Genomic DNA, 22,287 nt, shown 5'->3' with positions numbered 1-22,287 from the left:
GCAAGTATCAAATCTTTTTGCTCACTTACATCCTCATGACTTGTTTTTACACGAAGTCAGGCAGCCTAAGTACATTATATTCTAACAGTCCAAGTTAGGATTGGAAAAATGCCTGATATAAAGAATGCAAAATTCTCCTCTGTTATGAAAAGTTCAGTCTAAACCCACTGGAGAGTGCTTTATTCCTCAAGTGGTCCCAGTGAACTCACTACGGGCCCCTGTGATGGAACTGCTACTCACACAAAACTGTTGTCCTAAATCTGAAGTATAAAACCCAAAATGGTGGCAAGGCAACAGTTTGTATTGCAGTGGAATCTGTAGCAGTAGCTGCCTATAGGGAAATTTTCAGCTGCCTTTGAGTTATAGGACAGAAAGGAAACAATTGCACTGCAGTACAGTGGCGGAAGTTGTACTCTTGTTATTAAATTTCTGAAAAATATTAATTTCTTTTTGAAGAGGCATCTGAGTACTTCCTTTTCCTGGTCAGAACTCAGAAGCCTTCTGGGTTTTATTTTCCACCAAGTTTAAAACTTACACTTTAGGACTCTGATGTACAGACTAAGATTTGTCTTCCTCTTTAAACAATTTAGACTGTGGTGTACTGATGAGTATTTAAAATCAACTTCAAGAATTCAGTTTGCAGAGAAAAGAGAGAGGTAATATCTGCACTGCAGCTGCACTGGGAAAGATCTCGGCTGCAAGGGTCCATCCCCAGGCTGCAGGTCTGGCAGGCTTGGGGCTCCCTGCATGCCCTCTCCACACACTGCAGCTGTGCCCTGTGCCACTCTGCACTGCACTGCCCCTGTGGGGACACCAGAAACATCCCTGAGCTCTACAGCAGGAAGCAGTCCTGCCCCTTTCTACATCCAGCTCATTTATGTAAGGGCTTTTCTTGCATTTTCATTGTTTGCCTTGCAAGGTGAGAGTCTACACTCATAAGAATGAAGTGAAATTGGATCGTGCTTCCTGTTTTTCTAATCCATAATCCACAATGTTTTTTATCTATTTTTCAAGCACCTGTGTTTCGATAATCAGAAATTCTCAAAAACCACGAACCCCCTCTTAAAGAGCAATCTGGGTTTAGGCAGAAAGCTCTGTCAACTCTGGCTCAGCAGTTCGTTATCCTGGTTAACTGGATCAATGGTGACAGCTGTAATTACTAGAGATGAGATTGCCTGCACTGTAATTACACCTCAATCTTCAGTGTGAGATGGACTGTGGGACACACACTGCAGATTCCCCAATTACAAATAGGTTATGGAGAGCATTGTACTTCTGTGCTAATCATGTTTTTTATTATATAGAATTAAAAAAAATATGGCACCAGCTAAAAGAATTGTTTATCTGAAGCAGTTTTGCTGATTCAAAGGCATTAATCCACAAAGCTTTACTTCTACATGGGTTTTCAAGATAACCACACTACAGAAACTCAGAACTAAGTTTTTTACCTAAATAGTTACTAACTATACAGCACATTACATCTGCCAGTACTTGCTCCAATATTCATGTGAAGAACATTAATAATATATCAGTGTTTACTACAAAAAAGTTCTAAAAACAATGTATTAAATGCAGGAATAATGCTTTAATTTTTAAAAAAATCCAGTGTAATATGGAAACACATGCTATGCCTGTAAAAACTTGTTCAAAGAGCAAGGACTAAGAATAAGGAAATTGTATGCATTTGATTTTGATTAAGGTTTGAAGACATTAACAACGAATGTAACTTAAGGAAAAAAGTGTGTCTGAAGGTAAGAGGATGCTGAAACACTTATTTTCAAAGGCAGTTATTAAAGACAATATTCTATTCTGCTTCACTGAATACTCAGCCTTCTCTGTTTGAGGACTCTTGTTTTTGCTTTCCTTGAGGAAAGATTATATATTTCTTTAATTAGGTTTAAAAATGTTATTACTGATTTCAAACCACATCTACATATCCATATTAACAACTTCTGTTTCCCAGGAAGGCCACTTTACCTTGTTTTTATGCAGCTCTTATTCTAATCTTGTTTATTTTTCAGTGCATAGAAACATCTATGATTCACATTTGGGGGAGAGGGGACTGAGGGGAATATATTTTTCTCTTATTTTCTTTCCTCTCTTTTTTTTTTTTTAAACTCCTGAGGCTCAACTATGTCTGATATATTAAAGACCACATAGGTTTAATGAAATCCATTTATGATTTTATGAGTAAAATCTGTCCCTCAGCACCACTTAAGCTCGCACATAGGCCACCACAACAGAACTGAAGTGGCTCATTTGTGGGGGAGAGGTCTTGCTCCTGCTCTTGGCACAGGGGTGAGCTGGAGTTCCGAGCACTGAAATCCAGTTTTCCATCCCACTCTCCTCGGGCAATGCCAAGCGATGGCACTGCAGGGAGAGCCAGCACCATCTGTCTCCACTGCATGTGCTCTGCATGTGATGCTTTGCAGTGGGAAGGGAGGGTGGTCCCTGCAGGAGGCTGCTGCTCCTGCTGCTGCCCCTGCTCCTCCTGAGCTGGCCAGGTGCAGCCTCAGGATCACAGGAAGGGCTGCAGGTGCCCAGCAGGGACCACAGGGGAGGGGATGTGTGCCAGGGGAAGGGCAGGGACACATTACAGCACCACAGCTGAGTGCTGAACTGATTGCCTGCATCACCACACAGCCCTGGGTCCTGTGCTGCCTCTTGGGGCTGGTGGCTAATGCACAAACTGTCCCCAGATTTTGGGAGAAATCATCTGTGACTATTTCACAAGTCAGAATTTTCCAAACAATGTAGCAAACAAGGCGAGGGAAAGGGAGAGGTAAGTTTTATAGTTCAGCTCAAACCTAGTTTGAATCTACTTAGACCATCACTCGATTGCTAGTATAATAACAATCCTCAGCAGCATTTTACTGCTGCTGAGTAAATATTTAAAAGTAAATATTTAGATATCATATAGTCTGGATAAAAATTATTTCTAATCATGACCATTTTCTTTCACTCTCATTTTTTGTGTATGACTTGCAATTACCTTTTTAACAGTTTGACTGAAACCACAAACCACTGTGGAAGATTTTTGAATTAAACTAACATTATCTTATCAGGCACTGTTACTGAGTCTTATATGACACAAGCTATTGGGGATATTTAATTTATCTAAGCTATGATTTTCCGAAAGATACAAACAGGTTAATTCAGTGCTGTCTATTTTGAAAAGTTTGGTATTTCAAAATGAGTCTATGAAATCCTGATTAAAAGAAAATGCTTAAGCATACATTAAACCTTAAGCGTGTGACTCCATTGAAATAAATGGCTCTACTTGCGTATTCAAAGGTAAGCATGTGCTTACTGCTTCGTTGAGTTGGGGCCTCAGACATTTCCAGAGATTTTAATATCACATTTGCAAACCAGATGGTAGTGCCTTAGTTTAGTAACAATGGAGCAAAGTGTCCTTCATTTATACTTTAATCTCAGAAAATGAGATCAAGACATTTTCAGCAACTAGTTGATTGATACTATGTGAAAGCTGAACAACCTTGTTAATTAGGCAGTGCTGCTGGAGTGTCTGAAGTGCACGGCAAACCATAATTAAAATACACCATTAGAGTGATCTGTGGAGGCAACCTGCTGTAACCCTCCCCGGAGAAGAGGCTTCCCCGGAGCGGCACCGGGGGCAGACAAAGGAGCGCTGCCATGTGATCCAGCCACAGAGGTTAGCAGCTTTCCGTTTCATAAAAGGGTTAATCAGACTGGAAAACTAAACACAAAAACTGACTTTCTCCAGCTAAAGATCTGAGTGTTCAGCAGCTACATTCCATTTTATTTGTTTGGATTCCCCAGTTCACAAACGCAAACAAATAGAGTAACTTTGTGGTCTCCGGGAGGCTCGCACTAATGCCCTGTGAAGAGATCCTTTTTGGCACAGCAAAGTTTCTCATCTGCACTGGCCCCAGGCAATGAATATTCAAGAGGTGGTTACCTTACCCAGCGGAAAGAAATCTTCAAGGAAATTGGAAGCGGGAAAGGAGAGGCAAGAGGGTCAAGTTCATGTAATCACTTGTCTTGTAAACAGTGAATTTGTTGAGACTGTCCTGGAATAGTTTCATTCGGCTGCAGTTGGAGCTGCAACGGGAAACTTCAGCAAACCAACTTTATCTTTAGATAAGTTTTCCACAGCTACTTAGTAACTTGCTTGGTTTGCAGATCACATTCTGTATTTTCAACTCGCTCAGCAAGCTTAGAACAAAACTCACAGATGGATGTACTATTTTGATGCAATTAACAGTATATTTAGATATACTTGTATTACACTTCTGGAGTCTGTATAAAAATGTTTAGTTTAAAATAACACTGAAACAATTGATATTTCCATAGTTTTAATTACTGTCAAAATTTGTATCCACTTTCTGAGATCTGGAGGCTGATTTTGGCTTGGATATTTGTTTTGTCTTTACTCAAAGACACTTTGTGCAATTGAAAATATCCTTTCCAGAGATGGCAAAATACGATGCAAAAGAACCATCTCAGTCAAAACTGAATACTACAGGAACTATAAAGTGTTAAAATAGCTGAGACTATGTAGAATAACCCCCCTATACGTTGCTTAGTTTAACTGAGAAAATCTTTCTCTACAGCAATATCAGCCTCCTGTAGGTAATATTGTTTTTAATTCATCACATACCAGCATTCAAAACACATTTTATTTCAAAAACTGCAAAAGCAAAACAATGGAAGCATGTTAAAACCCTATTATTTATTTAAAAGCAGTAAAGAATGTGTCTTAAGTTATACAAAATTACCATATTTTTATTGGTTTTAAGCTCTGGGAGGAAATGTGTATGCAATTATAGTATGTCTTCTACATCTGTCTGCTGAGTTTATAGTAAGAATAAATTGTGGTTAATCATGTACAGTCTTGTATTTTCTCATAACCACAACAGTGATATGTATGCATGGAGCATCCTGCTGTTTGTTATTGGATTTTTCCTAATTCATATAGTATTTCATGTTTTGCTACTGACAACATAAAGCTTTCAGTCTTGCATATATTAAATAAAATCACATTATTCAAGTGACCAGAGTTCCCAAACCTTGCTGATTATCATCATGTACATACAGATCAATGTATTTGCACAGCTTTGGAGTGGGGGGTGTGTGTGTTACATAAGTAGTAATGAATATTAGGTGGGCCTCCTGACAAAATAGCCCAAAATAGGAAAGAATATTCTTATTTACAGGTTGACATTTGTGGGTTTTTCTCTCAATTTCCAAGTCTAGATTTTTAGAATCAACCTTGCACTCAGTGAGAAAAATTCCCTCAGGCACTATCTGTTCTGAGGCTGACTCACCTTTGTGGTTAATTTTTTTCCCCCATGCCTTTTGAACATCCTTGATAGTTTTCGGTGAACAGCTGAAAAGTCTGTCTTTTTAAAAATAAAAAACTAAAAGGCAAAATTTTAAATTCTCTGCTCATAAAATTATTTCATTACATTTTGCATTTTCAGTACTAAAAGAGCACAGCCATGATTTCCCTGAATCTGGATCATGTGAGGAGCCAGGCCACCCACCAGGTGAGAGCTCCTCTAGCCCATGGGTAGGCAGTGGGAAGGACATGGCTACTTTTTCATGAGCTGTGATATGAGGAGGTCCTGGTTTTCATTATTCATTACCTGGATATATCCTGGCAGATTAGTACTTGTGACCTGTCACAAAGTGTGGTGCCACTACACACGTTCTACTTCATCCAGAAAACTTGTGATGTGCCACATGGTTATGGCCAATAATAATGGAATCTAAGATCTGACTTGATTCAAATTTTGATTTTCTTGCTTGGAGTCAGTACTTACAGAATAAAAGTATTTGGGGCTCTAGGCCTGAACCCATGACACTGGAGGGAGGCATGAGATCCACTCACTTTCAGAGACACTTTCCTGTGTCTATGGACACACTCAAAATACAAACACCCTCATTGCACAGAAATACCAGATGCAGAGAAAACGGTTTTCTACTGACTGAGTTTGCACTTCTCCAATTCCTTTTTTTAAAAAGGATATATTTAGATAAAGAATTAATATTCCAATTGGTTGATTTGCAGGGTGTTCTGCATGGTATTTAGATGCTAATTACTGCACAATTAGAGGGCTAAGGTCAGGCACATCTTCCAGTAATGGAGCACAGAAATTTACAGTGTTAAAATACCAAAATTATCCACAAATACAGATATGAGAAGGCTTTTAAAAAGACTACTGCACACGGGTTTCTGCAGTTCAGAGGGCAAACCCTGCCCTTGTTAATTATACTTAAGTCAAAGGGAGCAGGATGTGAGGGTAACGCCTGCAGAGCAGAGCAGGGCAGGTGACACGCTGCTCACACGGAGAGCAGCAGGCGCGATTTTGGCTTTTGGCGCTCACGCTCTCTCTCGCTCTCTTCTCTGGCCAAGCTCCACGTGTGCCCATTCAAAATTTTTCACTCACTACCACACGAAAGATCTGCATGTTTCTTACTCAGATGTTCGAGGGGGAATTACTGTGTTAATAGCATATCTATCATGTCTTACATCCTGCTCTGAAATCTGGATGGAGGAGAGGAATTTCTGCGTTAAGGAATGCTGGCATCAGAACGCAAAACAATCATAAAACATTTGAGATTTGTGTGCACAGGCAGGGCACAATCTGTTTTATTGCCACCACACCGTATGATCACAACCTTTGCAAAAGCAGGCTACTGGAAATGCACAGATTTTTATTCTTCAATGTGTTACAAAGAGGTAACTCAAGTTCTTTTCTAGTTTGAAACATCTAAAGCCTGTCCTACATTAGGAACAGGGTTTTGTTTCCTTCCCACTAACAGGCTAGTCCAAAGGTGCTACTGTTTTGCATTCAATACTGCTGAAATTGTATCTGAACTGGAAAATCAATGAAATTATTTTGGAAGAAATTTTTTTTTTCTTTAGAGCTCGAATGGAAAATAACTAATAAGACCTGCAGAAGGGAAGGTGGTCTCATGCCCACTGCTTCTCACTGAATCACCTATGGGTAAAGGCATCAGCACCTGGCTCAGGTCAGGTGTCAGGGCTGCTGCTGCTGCCCCAGTTCTGTGAATATGTGTGGGAGAGGAACCAAGGTCTGGGGAATCTTCCTTCAGCCCAAGTGATGAAGGGCCCTTGTCCTGAATAACAGGATTAGCTTCGCTCCCCAAGTGAATGGTGTTGTGCTCTATTCAGCTGTGACCAGAGCAACATTCATCAGCAACTGCAAAACACCTTCTTTGTCCTTCTAGGGAAGGAAACAGTCAGACTGAGGGGAACTTTTCCCTGGTAACTAAGGCCATGCACAACTTGGGAAATTAAGGGAAAGTTACACTACTTTTTGTTCTCCGGTATCCCCTTTTGCAGGGGAATGAGAGCGTTTCAATAACTCTTATCCAAAAAAATATAATCTGGAAAGTAATTTTTTTCTTTTCCTTTAAAAAACTCCAAAAATGTAAAACTCCTTGTCTGACTAGGTGGGATTGGTATTTAGTTATGAGACTGAAAAAGGGGCAGCATCAATAACATGAAAAGACAGCCTAAAATTTTCCAAAATTCATGACTGCCTGAAAGCACATGATCAGCTCAGACCTGTGAGCAGCAGTATTTCTTTTAATTCTCACTAGGAACCAGCCTGTTTCTATAAGCCTGTCCTTCCCTTCTGAACAGGTACTATGCAAAAGTAATTCAGGAGAATCTTTGAATACTCATGGAAACAACCAAAAGACACTTAACAACAGTATATTCACCTAGATCTGATGATCTACAAAAAGAAACACTCTTGCTCCAGCAGTACTGAGCCCTCGGTGCAGGCATCATTTGCTGTGATATGCTTCCCACTGCCTTTCTTAGATAAGATGACACCTAAGTCAAGAAGCCTCACCCTCTTTAGCTTGACGTCAGTGTCAAGCCAATGATGGGCCAAAGGAAGGAACCAAGAGGAAATGTTAATCAGCTGTCCCTGGATGTCACACTCTCCAGGACAGGCAAGCCAAATGAGATAGCAGCAAACACACATCCTCACTCTGCACCTGCCCCTTTTCTGTCTTTCCTGCAGCCTCCTCTCTTTCAGGTCTCCAGTGTCACACTTTGTTGGGTGCCATCTCCCAACACGTGGACAACATACTCGCTCACTGTGGGAGCCAAGGCTCAAAGGCAGCTTGTAATATCTGAGCTAACTTCTGTTCCCTGGATCCTTCCCAGCTTTTGGTATCCCGATATCTTCATCTGGACCTTGCTCCTGCAAGTAGAGTGTGAATTTTCATGCCCTGCCTACGAGTTCTGCCACAGGAGATCCCTGTGGCTCCTGCTCTGCCATTTTTGACCCTTCACTGACCTAGGTTCATATGAAATTAATAAGACTGTTTTTTCCATTTTTCTGTGAACACAACTGTGCTCAGCCTAGCACTCTCCACACTCCTGGCTGCACTCAGGCCAGCTCTGCTCTCGAGCTTCACACCAATGTTAGCACAGTGCTTAGGTACCAGTGCCAGCCTCAGAATAAAGCTAATTTCTTTGGGCTTAAAGCTCTGCTTTGACCTTTCAGAGTGGAGCTGGGCTGCCAACATGGGCAGTGCTTGTGGCATACCCCCAGGCTCACAGTTCCTTGTGGAGGAGCTTGAGGAGTTATATCAAATAGCACAGACCTGCCTGGGCTGGTCCCATCACTCTCACTTGTTTCAGTGTTAAAAAAGAAGACTGATGCCTTGATTCTAGGGAATGATAGAACTGAAAATCCAGCAAACTTTCAACACCTGCCAAGAATAAATGCTTCACTAACAGAAATATTTTTCCCTCTTGATCTTCCATAACATGGCTGCTCTGTGGCAGTCAGGAGTATGATGAGCTCAGGGCATAAGAGTCCTTTTAAAATCAACACTTATCCACCAAAATTGGGGCTGCTAGGAGTTATATTGGACACAGGAGCCATTTTTAATATGTTGTCCATGACAAACCTGATTTACAGATTAAAATAACAATATGATGGCATTTATAGGATATATAAATTCAAAGCTGAACTGTACTAGCCATAAAATCTTGGATGCTTTTGTTACAGCTGCAACTAGCAGCAAAATAATACAGCAGCAAAGCTTTGAAATTAATAATCTCAAAGATTAACACATTAAAAAAATCAGGTTCTCTTTCAGAGTGCATTACCAGGTGACATGAACAGGTGTCATGTCACATCAGGCTTTCTTCAGGCAATAGCTCAGAGCTGACATAAACAGATGCAAAAGACTATGATGAGAACATTTAGCAATATGGATTCAAAGAATTGCCACGTGACCTTATTATTCAGGTTTAACTATTGTTCTGTATTGTGTATTTATCACAAGACTTCCAGTTTCCTTTAGCCTGATGCACAGGAAAAAATGGTCCCTCAGAACTCTCAGTCCTTAAGGGTATGTGTAATATAACATTTCCACCCTGTTTCAATCAGCACTCATCCTGTGTTGTGCACTTTGGTAGTCAGCCATCAAGAAGCCAGTTACAAACCCCTAATTTCTAGCATGGCCTGCTCTGCCCTTGGCCTGAAGGCAGAGACTCCAGGCAGCTTCCCTGTGCTCCAGCAGCCAGTCCTGGTCCTAAGGAACCAGGGAGAGCTGCACTGCTCTCTGCCCCCCTGCACCAAGGGTCAGGGAAGGCTCTTTACCCCCTGATGGAGAAACGAGAGTTACATCCTTTTGTACTACAAGAGAAGTGACAGTCAACACTACAAATACATAGTTTACAAGACATAGTTTAAAATAAATGTCTTTTTTTATGAAATACTTTCTCCAGGCAGACAAACAAGGACATTTTGCTATGCCAATTCTCTCTCTAGCATGACTGAAGGTTCTCAATTCACTTCCAATAATGGGTACTACTGGGCCAGTAATTCTCATTCTGGTTTGAATAAATTCACACTGGGAAACCCAACACTTGAAAAATGCAAGGGGTCATCTGAGGGAGCAGACCCATGGTGCAGGATCTCAGCCAGAGACAGGTTTTAGTTCCCACTGGCTGCTTTCCTATTTAGAGACCAGTAATAATTCTGTGTGCACTCTAGTTCATGCCAGGTTTGTGAAATTAATGATAAAGCTGCGTGCTGCTGAATATAAAAGCCCCCAGAAGAAATTCTCAGAAAAACATGTAAATTGATTTCAGTTAATTGTGGCTACTATGATGACTGTATTTAATTTGCAGCATCTTTTGATTGTATATTGTGAGGGATAGCATTAGCACCACACTACTAAGAATTAGCAAGTCAGAGAATACAACAATCTGGTATTTCACACTGAGTAATTAAGATCCTGCTCACCTTGTTCGCCTGAGTAGCAACCACTGGCACGAATGCAAAAATCACCCATTGGTCCTAAACCCTCTTCAGCACAATGCACAGATCACCATCCCCATATTGCAATTAGGGAACCTGAAGCCCAGGTTTAAACACTGCTGAAATAGCAGAGATGAGAATAATTACTATCATGGTCTTACACAATTTCCACCGAAGTCAGAAAAGTGAGAGCTCTGTAGTGAAGTTCCTGCCCCACAAAAATCAACAGCTAAACTCCCTCCTTGCCCCTGTTCCTATTCACTGAACCATAATAACGACAAGAGAGCTATTTGCATGTTTAAAGAAGCAGAACTGAATGCATATAGACTCCTTATAATTAGTTTCACAGCAGCTGACTGCAAAAACACGTAATTTAGGTTCAAATAATATATACTTTTTAAAAATCCTGAAATGCACCTTGGTCTGTTTTCTGGCTCTGAAGCCATAAAACCCAGCACGGTGTGACTGAAAAGTGTTCCACGCAAAAAGGTAGAGTGCTGGGCTTTGGATGAACGTATTGTGAGCCTGAAAGCTGGATAATCAATTAGCATCCCACTGGAAGCCTGACAGCCTGTCGTGACCCATTAGGAGGTATTCGGTGCTCTCAATAGCTGTGGCTATAGGGACCATTTACACAGATACCAGGTAAGCCCCTACAAAGCTGAATATGGTAAGGTCAGCTCTTTGTTTTACTTCTAAGTGCATTTCCAAGATGATTTTCTCTCGGGTGGAATGAACATTGCAGTGCAGCTATAAATGGCAACACTGTATTTCAGGTAAGTGGGTTGAAAAGTCATTCTCACTGGGAAATGAACTCATGACCTTTTCACGAAAGGTAAAGCTCAAGTCGTAAAAGTTTGCATGTAAGATGCACTAAATATATGGTTGAGTAATAGCTCAAGAGGGCAGTAACAACATAGCCTGCCTAACAGCTTATGCTAATGCAAACATAATGTGCCATGTAAAAAGAGATTAATCAAGTTTTCCTACAGGAAAACTGACAGCCTGTCATGACCCATCAGGAGGTATTCTGTGCTCTAAATATCTGTGGCTACAGGGACCATCTATGAACTGACAAATTTGGGTGATTGGTAATACCACACCAGGACAAAAATAAAGCCAGAGATGGGTGTCACATTTCTGGTCCTTTCCAGCACTTTGCTTATAGACATTTCCCTTTCATTCATACTCTTCAGTGTACGTACACGGTGTGCACACACACACATGCCTTGTGTCAGCTAAACACAGTGAATAACTGTGCTGTTAAACAAGAAACCTTCCCTAGCTCCCAGAGCCACAGCTTTCGGTTTATCATCAGAGGCTCACGGGCTCAGCTTTCAGCAAGGAGGCACAACTAAAACTGGTAAGGATATTCAACCCGTATCTGATTCCCTTCACAAAAAAACAGAGAAAAAAACACTGTTCAGATCATAATTTAATGTCAGAGATGAGTAAATATGATTTAACAACAATATCAGCACTCTTTGATGAGGGCAACCTCAAGTCGCTGGCTCATCTCTTCCATAAATTGGAATCCACTGTGATTAGACTCCATTTGGCATTCTGCTGTGCATTAGTCAGTGAATGCACAGCTTATCCCAGCTATATTTAATGAGGCAGCAGGCGTGCCTTCCTTTGCAGGAAAAGGCTTATCTACACGTCTATAGCTGATTTCGTAAGTGAGGCAGCTGATCCTCCGGCCCTGTTTGCTTTCATCTGGATGTTTGAAAACATTGTGTCCTGTGGTGGAAGGTAAAATATTGCTTCATAAAAGGCTGCCACACGTGCTGTGTTTTAAAAAAAACACAACAACACAAATCCCCACTCCCCTCCTGCCTTCCACAGAATAATAGTTTTAGAGTAATGGTTTCAGACACCTTGGTTCTTTGCTGTTTTTATGATGACAGTGTTTTATCTCATTATGCATATCACATTGTGATTACTTTATTGGGGATTTACTGGATGAAGTACCTAAGTGAACACTAAAAAATTTGAAGTAACAGTTTCACCTAGCTATATTCTAAAATAAAGGATGTTTCAGTGAATTAGAATATCTTGAGCGAATTTATTTAATGGCTCTATGTAACTCCAGTCCACCAAAATATACTGGGAGTCGAACTGGAAACCCCCTGCCACTGCAGCTATTTACTCTACTGCAAGGCCAGTGTCAAATGCTCCCAGATCAGAATGAGAGCCCTATATATTCATTTCCATAGGATGACAAGGTATATTGGTAAGATGAGTTGGGATCTGTAAGTCAGTCTATGCCCATGAAGCCTTAATTACCCTTTCTAGCCAAAAGACTCCACAAATCATATTTTGAGTAAAGCTAGCATCACTCACTCAGTTAGAAATGTTGGCAATGTAGAGGCACTATCATAGGATATTTATCCCGATTTTTTTCCTGACAGAAACTGTATAAACTTGTCTTAAATGTAACAAAGCATGTATGAGATCACTTAGTGTACAGGCATCTCCAACAGTAGTGCTGTGGCTGCTTAGGTGGGTATTTAGCAATGGAACAAATTCCTGGCTGAGTTTGGAGCCTCTTTTGGGTTTACATCTTTTGGAACACAGCTATGGGGGTCACTTTGTACCTTAGCTGAATTGAGCCACAGAAAAGAAAAAAATGAGGTTAGAAGGGGCCATGAAGATCATAATCAAGTCCAAATTCTTGTTCAAAGCAAGTCTAACTTCAAAGTTGGATCATGTTTCTCAAGGATTTGCCCAGCTGTGTTTTAAAAACCTCCAAACAAGAGATCCTACAGCCTCTCTGGGCAGCCTGCTCCCTGCTCTCACAGTGACAATTATTTCCTTATGTCCAACTAAAATTTCTCCTGCTACAACTTGTGTTTACAGCTTCTTGTCTTTTCACTGTGCACTTCGGGTGGGATCTGGCTCCATCTGTTCTGTAGCCCTTTCTTGAGGCAGTGTAACACCGATTACACCCCCTCCTCAGCCTTCTCCAGGCTAAACAAAGCGAGCTCCCCACACATTGTATGTTCCAGCCCCTGACTGTCCTACCCTGGCTCCCCACTGGGCTCTCGCTGTGCTCAGGCTCCCCAAACCAGCTGCAATGTTCCAGATGCAGTCTCAGAAATGCCAAATAGAAGGGAAAGATCAGTTCTCTTGTCCTACTTGCTCTCCAGCCAGATGTCTTGCTGTCGCAGGGCAAGAGCATTACATCACAACCTTGAGCCTACATTGGCAATATTTTTTGGGCAGTTTACATTGATAGTCTGCTGCTTATATGGAAACCAAGAATCTTCTGTAATCATATATATTTCATCCATTAGTATCTTACCTTATTATTTTTTTCCAGTATACTCTGACTGTCGTGACATTTTTGCAGGAGTATTTTGTGGGCAGTTCTTTCCCAATTCAAAGCAATGTGATGAGAAGCAGAAGAGATTGCAATATGCTAACATTTTAAATGTGCTTTTGAAGAGGCCTTTGGGCACAGATGTTCCATAAAACTGTATTTATTATTATAATAATCTGCTAAAGAATTCAGCTGTTTTTTCAGGGGTCTGAATATTGCAGACTCCCTAAATCTAATGATTCTGAGTCTGCCCCACTTACTTCACTTTCTGCAGTAATAAGAAATACAAATTTGCAAAATCTGTATATACCAATGCATTTTAGAGCACCACAGAATAAACACTGACTTGCAGTATTTATTTACAGTATTTCTTCTGCTAGAAGACATCTTTCAGATGGAATTCCTTCAAACTGCAGGTGATGCCAAAAAAGCTTCTAAGTAAAAGACTCAAATGTACAATACAGAGGTACAAGTAGAATTTAATGCTCAACCCACAGAAGCATACTAAGAGTAGATGCCTTTGAGTACCTGGCTTGTAACAGAAACAAAACACATTAAAGACTGATTCATCAGCTTTGCTTGAGACACTGTGGAGATGCAATTTTAACTCCATGTGACTTTTTGGACAATGTTATTTCCTGATACTAGTTTGAAGAGGGGAACAATAATGGAAACAATAATTTGAACATCAGAAATGTGAAAGAATCCATGACAAGTGTATAAATATCACAATTTTTTTCTTAGATGATTTGGCAACACCTTACTCAAGCACCTCTAGGACTGTATTTCTTACCAAATCTGGGGTGCAGCGATTGAACAGTTTTCTTTCAAGTGAAGGCAGATATGAGAGATGGCAGAAGAATTAGAAAAAGTTAGTTTGAAGATGTAAACTATTCTCATCTGGATGCACAAATATTTCTCCTGACTGTAATCATCCATTCTGATTTTGTCCCCTGGAAAGCTGAATGAAACCCAGAACCTTCCTGTCTTTGCTCTGTGAATGCCTCAGTGAGAGCTTCCTTGGGAAGCCTTTCCTTACACGCTCAGCTCGTCCCCAGCAATGAGCACGGGGAGGTCTGGGAGCACCTGGCTCTGGAAACAGATGTTTGGCACATGAGGCTGGGGGCTGCCTGCTGCAGAAAATCCTGAAAAACCCAAATCACAATAATTATTTACCTTTATTAGCCTCAACAGGGTTCAAACTGGCATCTATTTAATCATATCATATTTACTATTGTCAGGAGCAAGCTCTGAGGAGTCTCCAGAGGAAACTGCCTGTAGCTCTACAAAACTGCTTGTGAGCCTGTTCTCTTTATACTGTCATGTTCTCAGCCCTTTCTGAAAAATTCTGATTCTCTGTATCCACCCAGTAATGAAAACGTGTTATTCTTAGAGATATTAAATTCATATGCTATTTTAATTCCAAAAACATTGTATTCCACTGTGGAAAAACACTATTTGTTCATTTGTTCATGAACTCTGCAGTCTGTAGGTTCACTGGGGGACTAAAATACTGCTGAAATCCTTTGCCTTTTCTTCCTCATTTTTGCACAGAAATATAATGGAAAACTGTTAATTTTTCACTTCATTATTTTATTATTAAATGCTCTAATTACTAACAATGAATGAAGAAATATTTGAATTATTTTCTTCCAGATGATTATGACAGACAAAGCCACTATTCCATATGGGAAAGGGCTCATTTCGTCTTGTACTAAGACCTAACAATTCCCACACCTTGTGTTTCCAGGGTCCTGAATCTACTGTAATAAGATTCTCTGTGGAATTGCTTGTGCTCCTTCCTTTTTGTTTGGTCTGGAGGTGTTTTCTCAGTGGTGTGCTCTCTGTGTCCTCAGAGTCCCTGTCCCAGGCAGGCTCTGAGGTGCCTCGGGAGGCTGATCCCTGTCTCAGGCAGAGGAAAACCCTTCAGAGGGTCAGTGAGACTCTGGCTCTGCACCTCTCTGTCCCCAGCTGGGAACAGACAGCAGGACTAACAACCAAGTGCTCCTCACATGTACAGCTGTCCTTGCTGCCATGTGTGCACATTCCCCAGGATATTCATACACTTCAAGGAGGAAGAGGCCAGAAAAATAAATGAAGTTAGTCCAGCAGAGGTGTTTCTGGCTACAGTATGTATTCTGTGCTAATAAAAGATGCAGAAACCAGCAGTCCTCTCAACAGAGCACCAGCTGTCTCCACATGCTGCAATAATAAGCTCTGCTCTAAAAACCTGGCCTTCCATATCCTGTGTGATACAAAATCAGTAATGGTCTACAAACTGCCTACAACTATAGTTGTGCTTCTGAGTTACCACACAATTTATTGATACAGAATGAAACAGTACTTTTAAGTTCTGTCTGCTAGAGCAGTACAGTAGTGGCTCAAACCTCAAAACATCTCAAATATCTTTGACTTGACAATATTTTATGCCCTTTAGTGAGAGAAACATACCAGATGTGGTTGTGCAGTATAAAATCATACTTAGCATGAGGTCTGATGTGAAGATTAAGTAGATCAAGATTGAGAGACCTGAAGAAGCAGTAAAAGTCAGTGCAGTGTCACGCATCTCTACTTCTTCTGGTCCATAAATTTATCATATTTTCCCTAAGCCATTAATGGACTTGTTTTTCTCTAGCCATGGAGCCCATTTGCTTTGGGAACATCAGCTGAGAGAGAAGGCAGCTGCTAAAGGACTTCCAAGTATGAGTGAGCAGTGGTTTCTAAGAGCTCAGCAAAGCAAAATAAACTTTTACCAGAATAGTTGAAGGCATCTCTTCCCCCAGACACCTGCCAAATTTAAGCTTCCTACCCAACTGCTGTGGCTTTTGTGTTGTTCATTAACAGTCCCATGCAATTTTTATAATGGGGAAAGTGTCCTTTATGCTTCATCTCGTTCTCAAAAACAATAAACTTTTTTTCCTGAAACTTCATTGTAATTAATTTTTAAATGTAACTTAAAAAGAGACACCAAGGATGGGAAATTTTTGCTTGAGAAGCAAGAGATCCAGAAGATATAAACAGCTGCTCAAATAACCCCAGAGTGGTAATGGTCTTAGTCTCAGAAGGTTGGTATTTAAGCTGGCATGTGATTTTAAGCACTTGAGTAATCCCTAAGAAATTGAAAAAAAAATCAAAAATCATGTGCTGCAAGTTACATGCGAGTACAAAATCTTCCTAACCTGGGACTGTGGACTGTAAGCATAAGCCAAAACCAAGTAACTTCTATATTAATGCTGAAAGTTACACACTCATTTAAGAGCTTGGAGTAGACAGAACCTAATGGTGTTCTCAAATGGCTACAGTATTTCTGACTGTTGTGGTAATATATTCTGCTGTATACAGTGGGATGTTAATTTTTATGCCTTGCAGTAGAATGTGCAGTGAAGTTGAATTACAATTGCTGTGGGAATCATAACACTGGAAAACATGTCTAAATCTCAGCTTTAAGGCCGTGCTAACTTATCTTTTACGTTTAATTTCCTTTAGGAAAGAAAAAGAAAAAAAAAGGAAAAGGAACAACTGGCTGTTGTTGACTTTGCCAGTAAAAAGAACCAAGATATTCGAGTGTGGGTTATCTGGGGATCTCTGTCACAGGCCCCTTGCTCTCTCACTGGTTTGTTCTTAGCAAATGCTGCTGTTCCAGAGACACCCTGATGAAGTGTGCTCTCTGACACCTTATGGAAAAGGGGAGCAAGGATGGGATACATCTTTAATGTTCACACACACCCTCAAGGTTATTCTGGATTCACAGTCCAGAAAAGAAATGATGTGAGGTAAAGAGAGAGAACCAAACCTGACATTCCCATTGAAAAGAGCCTTTATCATTCCTCATGTGATACAGGAGCAAGGTGCAATAAAGACTTTTTACAGCCAAAATGTCATTTTGTTGACTACTGACCTCCTGTCTTCTTTGAACTTTGGAAGTGATTTTAACTAAATTTTGGATGCTCTCTTCTAGTTGCCTTTTCTTTTTCTCTTAGATTTACTAAGTGACTTGTTAAACCTGTCATTTTCTTGGATTGCTGGGTGTTTTAACAGAGGATTACCAGGATCAGAACCCCTCTGAGAGTTTTCTAACTACAATTGTTTCTATAATTTCTGTATATAACTTATAGAATAGTTTGGTGCCTTTTTCCTTCGTAGGGGATGAATTTACATAAAAGGAGAGTGCCAAGGTTGAAATGGGAAAATCACTACGTTAGGAAAAGGAAGGTGATATTGTGCTCTTAGTATCTAAAACCAGCATTCCCAATTCATTTTGGTGCCATGAAAGATAGTGCTAAGAGTCAGAAAGAGAATGGGACAGGCCATCAAATTTTCATCATTTGGACTCCATCTCTCTGAATCCTTTCATGACATTGTATTAGAGCAGTATGAAATGGAAAGAGGTCAGCAGGTCCACATTTCTATGTCTGAAATGCCAGCAGGATTATACAGCTCCTGTGGTTTTCACCTGATGTCTCCTCATGGGAATCTCACCAGTACCATCAAGCAGTTGTGACTGCATGTACATGAATATGCACAGGTGCTGTGCATGTCTACTTTCCAAAAAAACATCTGTGAATATCTTACTGCTCCCAAAAATATAGACATGTTTCTGGAACTTGGTATTTTTACAGTGTTTGCCATCTTTCATTTTAGAATTTCTTCCTTTTCCAAAAAATGTAAGTTGTTTTGAAAAAAAGTATGAGTATTGAGGGTGGTCTCCCTCATAAAGAGCCACGGGGCTTGGGGCCAGACAGCTCTTTTCAATTATCAGGTCCAGGTGGGAAGAGATCAGGTGGTTCCTACAGAGGGTGAGGGACTGCCTGTGGAGTGGGAGGTTTCTGTGAAATCTATTTTGGCTGAGGGAAAAGAAATTATAGTTTACTAAGTTTGAAAATTATCTGACTCCTGAATATGCAGTGTTCAATGTTTTTGGGCTGGGGGCTCTTAACTATAGAGTCCTATGTGTACCTTCAACAAGTCCATTAGACTTGTTTGCATTATTTTACAAAATTACAGAATATGTTGAGTTGGAAGGGACCCACAAGGATCATCCTCAGCAAAAAAACCCCAATGAAACTCCCTTTTCTCCCCCCAAAACCCACCTCAAACTAAGCAAAAGCACAAAGCAACCCAACCCCAAGGAACACACCACATATATATTAAAAATTCTGGCTAATATACACAGAGAGAAAAATAAGTAAGCAATCATCCAAAATTACTTTTGTGTTATAGACTGCTCTTGAATGAGGCCTAATGGTGGAAGCATCACTGCAAACTGTTTCCCATTGTCAGCATGCATTTATGATAACCATTTTGTCCAATTTCCTGTTTTTTTGCTGGCAGAAAGGGACTGAGTCCCTCTCCCTTACACTGAGGTTTTTTCATGCTGCCTGGGCTGTACTGCACAAGTGCTCAGTCCTTCCCTGGGCAGCTGAGGAGATGGAATGATGATTGTTACACAATTACTATTTTTCCTTTATTTTTCATGGTGGGGGGAAAAATGTACAAAACGACTGGCCACATCTGCAGTGCACCAATTAGAGATATAGAGGACAGGTATTCAGTCCCCATGGATGGTTCAAGGTTAGAGAAAATTACCCACTTTTAGCAGATAACAGAATCCTAACTATCTGCCTTAAACTGGGATTGACTGTGTGCTATCTGAGCTGATAGAAGGTACAATATTTCATCCAAAGACAGGCGTATTTGCCTTCTAGTTTTACCACTATATAATATTATTTTGTTGACCTTCAGCCACACTGGCACAGGAATTGATGTAACATGAAGGGATATGACAGAAGGCAATCAACAATACAACAAGATATGAAAAGTCTAAAGAAGAACTTACGTCCTCAAGAACAGGACACTGACTATCCAGCCATATACAGAGCTTTGAGTGGTGAAGAGCTTCCAGAAGATACAACATAAATCAATATATGTCCACTTTATTCACAAAAATGATGGATAATGTAGCAAGCAAGGTAGATTTACCTTAATTTGCAAATCAATTTCCTACACCACTTTTTTTTTTTTCTTAAATTCCCACTATTTAATTTCAGATCAAAATAGACTGATGCACAGGGGGAACTGCCAGCCTCACCTGCACACTGGAAACCTTACAGGTGGGAGCTGTCCTGGGCGCAGCCTGGAGGCACCTGGAGCTGTGCCACGCTGTGGCACTCTGTGCATCCCTGCACACACGGCTTCATCCCGTGCCTGAGCTCCCAGCACCAGCTGAGCACGGGGTTTGTCTCCTGGGGAGAAGTGAGAGAAGCCCAGAGGCAGCACTAGCACCAGCAGTGTCAGCAGTGTGTCAGTGCTGAAATGACTGCTGTGTGCACATTCACCTTTGGGAAGCCATGGATGCTGACTGGCACTGGCCTGAGAGTATTTATGGATGAGTTGGAATTGCAACATGTGAACTTCTCTTTATCACTCAAAGAAATGACTGCAATGCAGGCAGATCTGAACAAGAGCCAGCCCGCAGGCTGCCCTCATCCCTCCCACCAGGCACACAAACCATCCCACCGCCTTTAGGTTCCCACAGCACTTCGTGGTGACCCCGTGTGCAGAATGTCACGTCTGGCCAGTGACACTGTGCAGGGCAGCAGGGCTCATGTGGCACAGAAGCTCTTGGGAAAGAAAGGGCAGCAGGCCAGGGCTGTCACACCCTCCTGGGCCAGGACAGCCAGAGGGAACTAACTGGTGGCTCCCAGCACTCTGTCCTTGCTCAGCCATTCCTGTGGCTGGGGCTCCAGATGAGGCTGCTCTTGCTACCCTACCCTGTGTTTTTATTGTAACAAGGGGTCAGGGGAGAACAGGCTGTTGATAGTCCTCCCCTGCCTGGTGCACGCCAGTTGATCTATGTCAATTATTTTTTTGGTCAAAGGTATTTTAAGACACAAAATTGCAAGACTTGATACATAGAGCTCTGTGGGATCTTACACTTGGAAAGCAATCTTCAAAATGTCCTCGAATATGAATAGTACCTTTCTGTGGTGAATCTGTAAGGGAGCTACACTTAGTCTCACCTATCACAGTATTGTAGCAGCAAAAGTAATTACTGCATAGTCTTTAACCAACAAAGCCCTTAAGGGGCTTGTGAGGGTGCAGAAAGAAACAGATTTCGACAGCCATGAAAGTATTTCTTATGTGAGGATTTTAAAGGGAAAGCAGCTTTAAGAGTGAAGATATTCAGGAAGAAGATCAGATCTGTTAAAATACTCAGATACCCTTCCATGTCTGTACCCAAAGCAGCACTTTGCAGAATACATGCAAACCAAATTCTGTTCATTAGTCTCATTTCACACTTGGCTGTTCTTCTAGGGGACTAGGAGAGTACAGCTGCAGAGTAAAACAGTTTAAAGCCTGAGCTCTTGAAACAGACATGGGTAATACTTCTCCATTCTAAAATACAGACAGATTATTTCCACAGATGATTTGCAGATGTAACATTTAGCTATTTAAAGACTAGGGGTTTTTTCCTTTTGGAAGACAGTTGAAACACTTTTGGAAGAGCAGTAGAAAATTATGTCTGTGGCAGGACTTAAACTGAAATTGTAGAGCTGTTCCAGTAGTACCCATAGCACCCATCACATTTTTGCTCTTTGTTTTGGTCAAGGGTTTTCCTTTTTTTGTCTTTGCCTTTTCTGTATCTCACACTTGGCTCTTTTCTGCCTGTGTCCATAGCAGCACCCTCTGGAAGACTGCAATGATGCCGAGATGGATTTGTGCCAGGGAAGGAACAGAATCAGCAAGCAACAGGCAATGCAGTTCAAGGTCATTCTGGGTTTTTCCCCTTCAGTGCCCAACCCTTCTAAGAAGCAGTACCTGACTGTTCTTTCAGTCCTGATAATCTGGGTGAAGTGGGGCCCATTCTGCTTTCTGTTTTATCTAATGTGTCATTGGCATGCCAATAAAATCCAGCTAAACAATCAAAGTTTACTGCAACATGTGCTAACAGGTACAGCCCAGCTTTTGTGTTGCCTTCACACGCTTCTAGGAGCATTTAAAAAAGAATGAAAATGTTTGCTATTGTATATAGCAGAGAAGGTACATTGAAAGCATTTCTACTTCTTGCTATTTCTGTGTCTTAGAGAAGACACAATGTGCAGGCAATTACTGCTTATTAAGAGATTTAATCCTACTTTAAGACTCACAAAGAGATCACTGTGTAGACAAGGGTGTAGAGAAAAATTACAAAAAAAAAGGATGTATTTCTAAGTTTTTGTGGACTCCATACATTATGACATAAAAATAGTTAAACATTGCTAGGTCAGGGCTTTAAAGAACCTGGGATCATTAGAATAAGACTGTCCATGTGGCTGAGTTGAAGATTTTATATATCCACATTGTGCTATTTCTTTCTAAAAGCAAAGAAATATTTGGGAAAGTGGGTAGGGTAGATGAGTGGGGAATGGATGTTGGTCATTATTGGAAGATGGCAGGCACAGAGGCAAAGACACCAAATCAAAGACAAAAGTAAAATTAATACAAAGGGAACTTGTAAGCCATGCCAGAAGCAGTATGCATAAAGAATGTCTTACTTAGATGTAAGTACTAAAACATTTGGGGGTGTGTGGGATTTGAAAAATATCAGGACGAAAGGGATGAAGTGTGCTGTCACCCCAAGGAGTGGAACAGAGCCAAAGAAAAGATCATCTGAGGTGAAAC

The 22,287-nt window shown here is 40.9% G+C and overlaps 1 protein-coding gene across 7 annotated transcripts in view; it reads right to left on the bottom strand.

The window, feature by feature from the left end:
- SEMA6D (semaphorin 6D) overlaps positions 1 to 22,287 on the bottom strand; it is a 210,609-nt gene that overhangs the window by 67,186 nt on the left and 121,136 nt on the right. The window lies entirely within an intron of this gene.

This window comes from Sturnus vulgaris, chromosome 13, assembly GCF_052056855.1.
Source record: "Sturnus vulgaris isolate bStuVul1 chromosome 13, bStuVul1.hap1, whole genome shotgun sequence".
In the NCBI taxonomy this organism is placed as follows: domain Eukaryota; kingdom Metazoa; phylum Chordata; class Aves; order Passeriformes; family Sturnidae; genus Sturnus; species Sturnus vulgaris.
The sequence above is the reverse complement of the archived record's forward strand: the minus strand, read 5'-3'. Positions and strand labels throughout refer to the sequence as shown.